General features: G+C 39.2%; 1 long non-coding RNA gene across 2 annotated transcripts in view; it reads left to right on the top strand.

Moving 5' to 3' along the window:
* Positions 1–772: 772 nt before the first annotated feature.
* The window catches only part of LOC122240965, a 31,784-nt gene continuing 24,037 nt past the window's right edge, over positions 773–8,519 (top strand). For both annotated transcript variants that reach the window (XR_006220811.1, XR_006220810.1), the window contains exon 1: positions 773–807. This is a non-coding gene — a long non-coding RNA (uncharacterized LOC122240965). The remainder of the gene's footprint in view (positions 808–8,519) is intronic.

Below are 8,519 nucleotides of genomic sequence, written 5' to 3'. Positions count from 1 at the left end.
CATGGGAAAGAGAGGTGAGCATGACCTTTAACACGCAGTAAATCTGCTCAAGTGTAAACTTGGCCTAATTTGATGTGTTGGGCTCTGACCAATCAACAACATTTTTCTTTGGGGATTGGTTTACGTAAAAGTGAGAAAAGAAATTTGAAGAAGGGAAGAGAGACCTCAACTTTCATAAACCTAAGGAAACAGAATACAATAAGGTTTTGGCGAGTGAAAGCCTACAGGTGACAGTATTTGGGATAAAGTTGGAATGACAGGCCTGGGAAGGGCAATGTAACGGGGTTCCTGCATGTCAAGAAGAAGCTTGAAGAAGAGGATCTGTGGTAGGAAGGGGTTCTTGAAGGGAGAAAATGGGTTCTCAAAGATCAGTGTTACCTACAATTTTACCTAGGCTAGGTCCTAAAACACTCATTATCTTTGGCTTAAATCATACCAATTTAAGATCTGCATTACTCCACTGACATTTGAATCAATAAAGTAAAATATTCAGGAAACAAAATGCAGAGTAGATTATATTACACTTTTTTACTTGATGCCTTAACTTTTAAGAACCAAGATACTGGAATGCTTGAAGGTAAACTTAAAAAAATGTTTTTAATGTTTATTTATTTTTCAGAGAGAGAGACAGAGTGCGAGCAGGGGAGAGGCTGAGAAAGAGGGAGACACAGAATCTGAAGCAGGCTCTCAGGCTCCGAGCTGTCAGCACAGAACCCCATGCGGGGCTTGAACTCACAAACCCCAAGATCATGACCTGAGCCGAAGTCAGATGCTTAATGGAATGAGCCACCCAGGTGCCCCTTGAAGGTAAACTTTTAAAGGAGAAATGCAAATGGTGTGGGGGTAAATGAACATTTTCATACATGATTTACTCTAAGGTATTAGCCGATCAAACAAGTATTTCTTGGGGCACTGTGCTGACAGCTCAGAGCCTGGAACCTACTCCAGATTCTGTATATGTCTCTCTCCCTCTGCCCCTCCCCTGCTCCACTCCATCTCTTTCTCAAAAATAAATACACATTAAAACACACACACACACACACACACACACACACACACACACAAATATTTCTTGAGTAAACAAGGTGGGTATATGGATCACACTCCATGTTAATTCTTGCCTCAATAATGATTCTGTGCTAATGATCTTTTTTTTTTGTAAATGCTTACAAGTCATCTATTTAATTGTGCTGTTGACCTTTGTCCAGGATAGTATTAAAATCATACATCTTTGTATTGATCCTCTATTAATTTTGTTCTCTTCACACTCTCGATCTATCTGCTCTTAATCTGTCATTTTATTTAAAGATCTGATTTTAAAGCAAGTAATTTCTTCTTTTCAAACACCATTTGAAAATTATCTGAGGAGTATGTTTTTTAATTCAAATTCAGGAAAATTAGATTTAATTGCAAAACTGATAACATTTTGAAAATGGAATGATATCTTTTGGAAACTGAGAATTTTAATTTTGAACTTGCTGACATATGAACCAATAAAAATGTTCCTAGAAACATCCATGGTGCTAAAATATCATTTAAAAAAGTTATACATAATTTTCATGCAAATATATAAAGAAGATGTATCAAAATTTCATCAACTCATTAATTAATGAGGGAACCAGTAAGAGAGTAAGATCAATTCAAAGGATAATTTGAAGAACAAATTCTTATCAATAAATATCAGTATTATATTGCTAAATATATACACACATATAGTCAGGAATGTTGAAATGATTTGATCAATAAATACAAAACTGGTTAATATCCCATAGCCAATAAAATAGAATGTTTGCTTTTTCCCTGGTCATCTACCGTAGAACTTTACCAAGGCTGAACATCTGGGAAACAGATGCCCTACAACATTCTTCCTTCAGTAACATTTCATGAAATGTGCTTAGGATAGATCACAATGACAAAGGACAAATATGCGTAGTTTGAAGAAAGCCTGTAGCCTAGGCTTCGTAGGCTTCCAGACTATGAAGTACTCTACTAGGAGAATGTCTTTCCTTATCCTTGAAAATCACTCAGCATCACCCTTTCCCTTTCAGTGAACCTTTTCTTTGTCCCATTCCTACTGCATTTTGTAAGAATGTAGGCTTGCTTTTTTGGTTCAATTAAGGTGTTAAGTAGTACACTTACATTTCTTGGAAAACATATTTTTGGCTTATCAAGAGCCTTCATTGCCTTAATGCAAAGAAGTTACAAGTGCAGAGATTTCAGGCAGGATGGAAAGTGGGGTGGCAGCTAAGTTTTGTCTTTTGTTCAACAGATATTTCCTGAGAATCTAGTAAGGGCAACACACTGTATTAGGGGCCATGAAATCAGTTGCACAAGACTTGGTCCTTCCTTTCACAGTTTGGAAAGTGAAAAAAAAAAAAATCTACACAAATAACTATAATGTAAAACACGTCCTTCAACATTGTAAATTTTTTAAAGTTTTTATATATTGTTTTTAATAATCTGTACACCCAACATGGGGCTTGAGCTCATAACTCCTAGATCAAGAGTCGCACGTTCCACTGACTGAGCCAGCCAGGCCCCCCATATGAATTTTTTTAATAATAGAAATGATGGGTGATCAATGGAGAAAATTGTGAACAAAAGAAAAGTAGAAAAACATTATCCAGAGTTCTACCACCCAAACATAACCATTATTAATATTTTAGAGGAATTTATTTTAGTTCATTTTTTTTGATGGTCACCTTTTACCTTTCTTTTTCCTTTTTTTAAAAAATTGTTTTGCATACTTGCCATCTTACAAATACAATTTTACATCTTCTAAAAAAATTAGTATTATATTTTAAGTCCTTTGCATGGTTTCACAGATATCTGTTAGTTTTGTGTTTATCCCATAGCTTATATTTTGAGAACTGCTTCTCTCTTGCTCTGAGTGATTAGGGTTGGCCAAACAGAGTAACCCACTTCTCAGGAAATATAGACTGGTCTAGGAATGAGCTTGTGACCTATCTAAGCAGGACCAACACTGTTTTGGGGGATTGATATGAATGCTCAGAGAGAGAGAGGTATCTGAACTATCAGGGCCCATATTCCCCAGCACATGCAGAAATTCTACCTAAATAAACCTAGTAAAGAAAGGGACAGGGCGGGGGGGAGAGAGAAGGACAGAGGATGACAGATCAGAGAACACTGTTTGAGCATCTGGATATTGGCATACTAAAGCTAGCCAGGAACTGGAACTTGTTGTGAGCAAAAATATTCTCCTTATTTGTTTAAAATAAGTGAGGTGAGGTTTCTGCCACTTGCCACCAAAAAATTCTGACCATATACATGTGATTATGTAGTCTTAACCATCATTCAAAAAATATCTGGTTTCTATGCAAAGACTTCATTTCCAGCAAGGGTAATAAATGTGGCCAAAACAGAAAAGGTTCCATACTAGGGTTTGTGAAGTGTTCTCCCATTTTATTTCCATATTCTCCTTTACTCCCTCCCTCCCTTCCTTTTATTCTCTTTCCGTGTTTATTCTCACTAAACAAACATTTATTAATTGATTATTTTTTGTATGCTAGCCACAGTGCTAAGTGCTGAATATACAACAGTGAATAAAACACACTTGGTCCCTGACTTCTTGGAGTTTATGAACTCACAGACTTCCTTTTTCTTGCATTGTGTGACATTGTACTGGACAGCATTGGCACTGTAGTGTTGTTCCATGTTCTATTTTCAGGCAGAAATGAAACTGCTTTTTTTTAACAGCATATCATAGTAATATGTTAGTGCTATTTGAAAAAATCTCTTGTGATCCTGAGATAACTACAAAATAACTATATAGATATTGACCGGTATAACTCAAATAATAACTAGAAGCCTTTGAAAGTGACAAATGCTATATATATGACGCTATATAATCTGTTGACTTGTTTGCCTTTGAAATATACGAGCCTTAAGTTGTCCTTGTTTTTTGACTAGACACCAAATTAATATATATGTATATATATATGTACAATAGTAATAAAATCAGTGCACAGAGAAATGCCACAGGTACATTATGTCTGGTGAGTGGAAATAAGTAAAATGAATGTCATTTATAGAAGATTTCCCCAAGTTTTTTGCATTTGCCCCTAGAACAATATATAATTCTTTCAAAATGTTTTGACTAAAATAAAAGGTGTTAACCTCCCCTGATAAAAACTCTTGTAATATTTTTAGAATGAAATAGATAAAAGCATGTGAATAAGATGATGATAAATGTATTTGGAAGAAGCAAACTTTGGAACTGAATCCATCACAGAAAAGTTCTCTTGGAAGTGAAGGTAGACCACCTCTCCCACACAAGAGTGCAGCAGGCTTTAGAGCGTTTGGCTTTCCTGCCAGGAGGCTGCACTTCCCAAAGTGCTCAGGGATACAGCTTCTCAGCATTCCAGGCAAGATCTCTGTACAACGATAGCAGAGACATGTGGGGAGGAAGGTTCGGAGGTGGTTCTAACTTCGCAGAAACTGACTTCCCTCATCATGTCAGGAGAAGGATGGTGGTTCTGATAATTGGGCTTAGCACGGCAACAGAAGTGCATGGTTCAGGTGTGTGTCCTGTCACTATGTCCTCTCTGGAAGGGATGGCCATCAAAGCCACCCTCTAAAGGGTCAGTGGGGTATAGCCCAGATTCTGAACCAAGGGTGAAGGCTGTCCTGTCTAGACACAGCACATTAATTATGTTAAAAAAATTTTTTTAACGTTTATTTTTGAGAGAGACAGAGAGGGAACAGGGGACGGTCAGAGAGAAAGAGAGACACAGAATTTGAAGCAGGCTTCAGGCTCCAAGCTGTCAGTACAGAGCCTGACACAGGGCTCGAACCCACGAACTGTGAGATCATGACCCAAGCCGAAGTCAGATGCTTAACCGGCTGAGGCACCCAGGCGCCTCTAATTATTTTTAAATAGATGAAAGCCAATCTTATCTTATGTTTCAAATCTGACACTGATGATTTTCCACATTAGAATCATATATTTATGTATTTATTTTTTTAAGTAGGCTCCACACCATGGAGCCCAATGTGGGGCCTGAACTCATGATCCTGAGATCAAGACCTGAACTGAGATCTAGAGTTGGATACTTAACAGACTGAGCCACCCAGGTGCCCCAAGTCAGAGAGCTTTAAAAGTCTTGATGTCCAGGCTGTACCCCTGACCTATTCAGTCATAATCTTTGGGGGTAGAACCTGGGCATCAAAAGTTTTAAAAATTCCCTTGGATGATTCCAATTGTCCAAATGGTAACAATTAGCTTTTCTTTTTTAAGCCTATTGGCTTTGATTACTTTAGAAATGTTGACCAAAGAAATAGTCTTGTTATAAAGTGGCACTTGCTTGGAGGATCCCAGGGAGAAGAACAATCATGGGGATCCTTATGAAGATCTCATTATATCATTTTTATTCCTCTTGTTGTTATATTTGTCCTATATTCTCACTTTTCACCCTTAGGACTTGCTTTCATGCGGCCACTGGATCACTCTGTGTGTGTGTGTGTGTGTATGTAAACAGAACAAATTAATTTGGGGGATAGTGCTACCTTTACTTGCCTTAGGTTGTTTTGTTTTTCCAACAAAACAGGATAAAATGGGAGGTCCAAAGTTTGAACTGGGACCACAGTTGTTCCCAGAGACCCATGCTTTTCCACCAACCAGTGAGGGGAAGAGAGTGAAAAGAGTGTTGAGATCACCTTGCCAACCAGGAGCTTTCTGACAGAAATGCAAAGTAGGAGGTGCCTGGGTGGCTCAGTCAGTTAAATTTCTAACTCTTGATTTTGGCTCAGGTCATGATTTCAAGGTTTTTGGTTCAAGTCCCATGTTGGGCTCTGTCTTGACAGCATGGAGCCTGCTTGGGATTCTCTGTTTCCCTCTCTACCTGCCCTGAGTACTCTCTCTGTCTCTGTCTCTCTCAAAAATAAATGAATAAACTTAAAAGAAAAGAAATGCAAAGTAGGTTAAGTTACTAAAGGGGCTTTATTCCACCCCCTATACTAGGAATTAGGTAAAGTTTCTTACTGTACCTTAAGACTGTCCTGATAATGCCATTACCTTCAAACACTCTCAAAAGAGGACACCTGGGTGGCTCAGTAGGTTAAAACCCCCATGACTTTGGCTCAAGCTCAGGCTCAGGTCATGATCTCCCAGTCCGTGGGTTTGAACCCCTCATCCGGCTCTGTGCTGACAGCTCAGAGCCTGGAGCCTGCTTCAGATTCTGTATCTCCCTCTCTCTCTGCCCCTCTCCCCTCATGCTCTGTCTCCCTCAAAAGTAAATAAACATTTAAAAACAAAAAACACCTTCAAAAGAGGAGCTAGTTAAAAGCAAAGTATTTATCACCAATCAACTAAAGATAATTCCTTTAAAGATTCTACTTCAGAGCCAGCAGGCCTTTAATCCAACATTCCCTTGCTTCCAACTCCACTCCTTGCCCAATACACACATGGATGTTACAAAAAATTCACATAGTCTTTTTTAAAAAATGTTTATTTATTTATTTGGGGGGGGGACGTGGGTGGGGGGAGGAGCAGAAAGAGAAGGAGAGAGAATCCCAGGCAGGCTCCAAGCTGTCAGTGTGGAGCCCAACTCGGGGCTCAGTCTTAGGAAACATAAGATCACAACCTGAGTGGAAATTAAGAGTTGGACACTTAACTGACTGAACCCCAGGAACCCCAGACATTCACATATTCAAACTAAACATTTGTAATTATGATTTAGAGAGTCCATGGAAGTTCAGTTAACTATCATTGACTTTCATTATTTTCATGGGACTTTTAAAAGTCCCATGGGACTTTGATTGATTGTTTTTTTAGTTATTTCTACACTCAACATGGAGCTTGAACTTACAGCCCCAAGATCAAGGGTCGCATGCTCTTTCAACTGAGCCAGCCAGGTGCCCCTCCATGGGACTTCTTTATTTCAGTGTAGAGTAAAAGAGGAAACCTGGATTTTCATAGTAGAGAAATCTAGATTTGAATCTCTGCCACTTACTCTATGGCCAATTTTTTTAACTTTTCAGTGCCTCAGTTTCTTTGTCTATAAAATAGGTAGAGTTACTGTAGGAATAGTACAAATATATGTGATGTTTTTGGTATATGGTATGAAATCAGTATTTAATATTGAAGTTTTAATTATTTTTTTAAGTTCATTTATTTATTTTGAGACCAAGAAAGTGTGAGTGGAGGAGGGGCAGGGAGAGAGAGAATCCCAAGCAGGCTCTGCACTGTCAGCTGGGAGGCTGATTCAGGGGTGGAACCCATGAACCATAAGATCATGACCTGAGCCAAAGTTAGAAGCTTAACCCACTGAGCCACCCAGGCGCCCCAAAATTTTAATTATATTTGTTGTTTTTTTTTTTTAATTTTTAACATTTATTTATTTTTTGAGAGGAAGACAGATTGCAACTGGGGGAGGAGCAGAGAGAGGGGAGACACAGAATCTGAAGCAGGCTCCAGGCTCTGAGCTGTCCGCACAGAGCCTGATGCAGGGCTAGAACCCATGAGCTGTGGGATCATGACCTGAGCCAAAGTCCAACGCTTAACCAATGGAGCCACCCAGGTTCTCCTAATTATGTTTTTTAAAGGAATCTCTACACCTGATGTGGGGCTCGAGCTCACGACCTTGAAGTCAGGAGTCAGTTGCTCTAGCAACTGAGCCACCCAGGCACCTCCGTTTTGTGTGTGTGTGTGTGTGTGTGTGTGTGTGTGTGTGTGTGTTTAAGTGTGAGGGTTTTTCTCTATCGTGCATTCTCCAGTAATAACTTGTGACCACTGAGTTCTCACCCTTGACTGTAAACTCCATGAAACCAGGAACTCTATCATTTAATCTACTGCCTGGAATAGAGAAGGTCATCAATAAATATTTGCTGAATGCATATATGTTTCTCTTGTACAATATGCTCAAAATGTCATGTGAGCAAATGCCTTTACTATGACATAAGAGAACTTCAGGACACATTTTAGTGATGAATGAAGTAAATTGTAAAAACAATTCTCATGTTACTCTCTTGAAAACATTAACTTGTTGTTCCCCATTTTGTTCTGTTCTTCTTTTTTAGTGCTACAGCATAGGATTGTGGGTGTGGGCTCTGCAACCACAGCGCAACACTCCCTGGTTTCAAATCCAGACTACATTACTGAGTAGCTGTGCAGAAATAAATTAACCATTGTGTTTCTCAATTTTCTCATGTGTAGAATGGTTATAATAGTAACACCTATCTCACAGAGCTCTTTGTTGATGGTTAAATGAGCTAATACTTGAATGTACTTAGAATAGCGCCTGGCACACACTACAAGTATTAGCTCTTCTAGCTCCTTCCCTGGGCCAGTCTATGCTAGTTATCCTATCCTATTCTGAGATCTAGGATGAATGGTCTCTCTTGTGGCCTTCTGGTTTCTGGAGAAGCGGGCAAAGTCCTGGCTTTGCTCTCGTTCACCAGATTTGCCCTCCAGTTTTGATTCTGTTCTTTCCGCAGCCATGTGACTGGCATGTGGGCAGCACATCCAGAGCTCTGGGTGCTGGAATCGCTCTCCGACACTT

This window comes from Panthera tigris, chromosome C1 (assembly GCF_018350195.1).
Source record: "Panthera tigris isolate Pti1 chromosome C1, P.tigris_Pti1_mat1.1, whole genome shotgun sequence".
Taxonomy (NCBI): Eukaryota; Metazoa; Chordata; class Mammalia; order Carnivora; family Felidae; genus Panthera; species Panthera tigris.
Note: the sequence above shows the minus strand (reverse complement) of the source record. Positions and strands in the feature narration are given on the sequence as shown.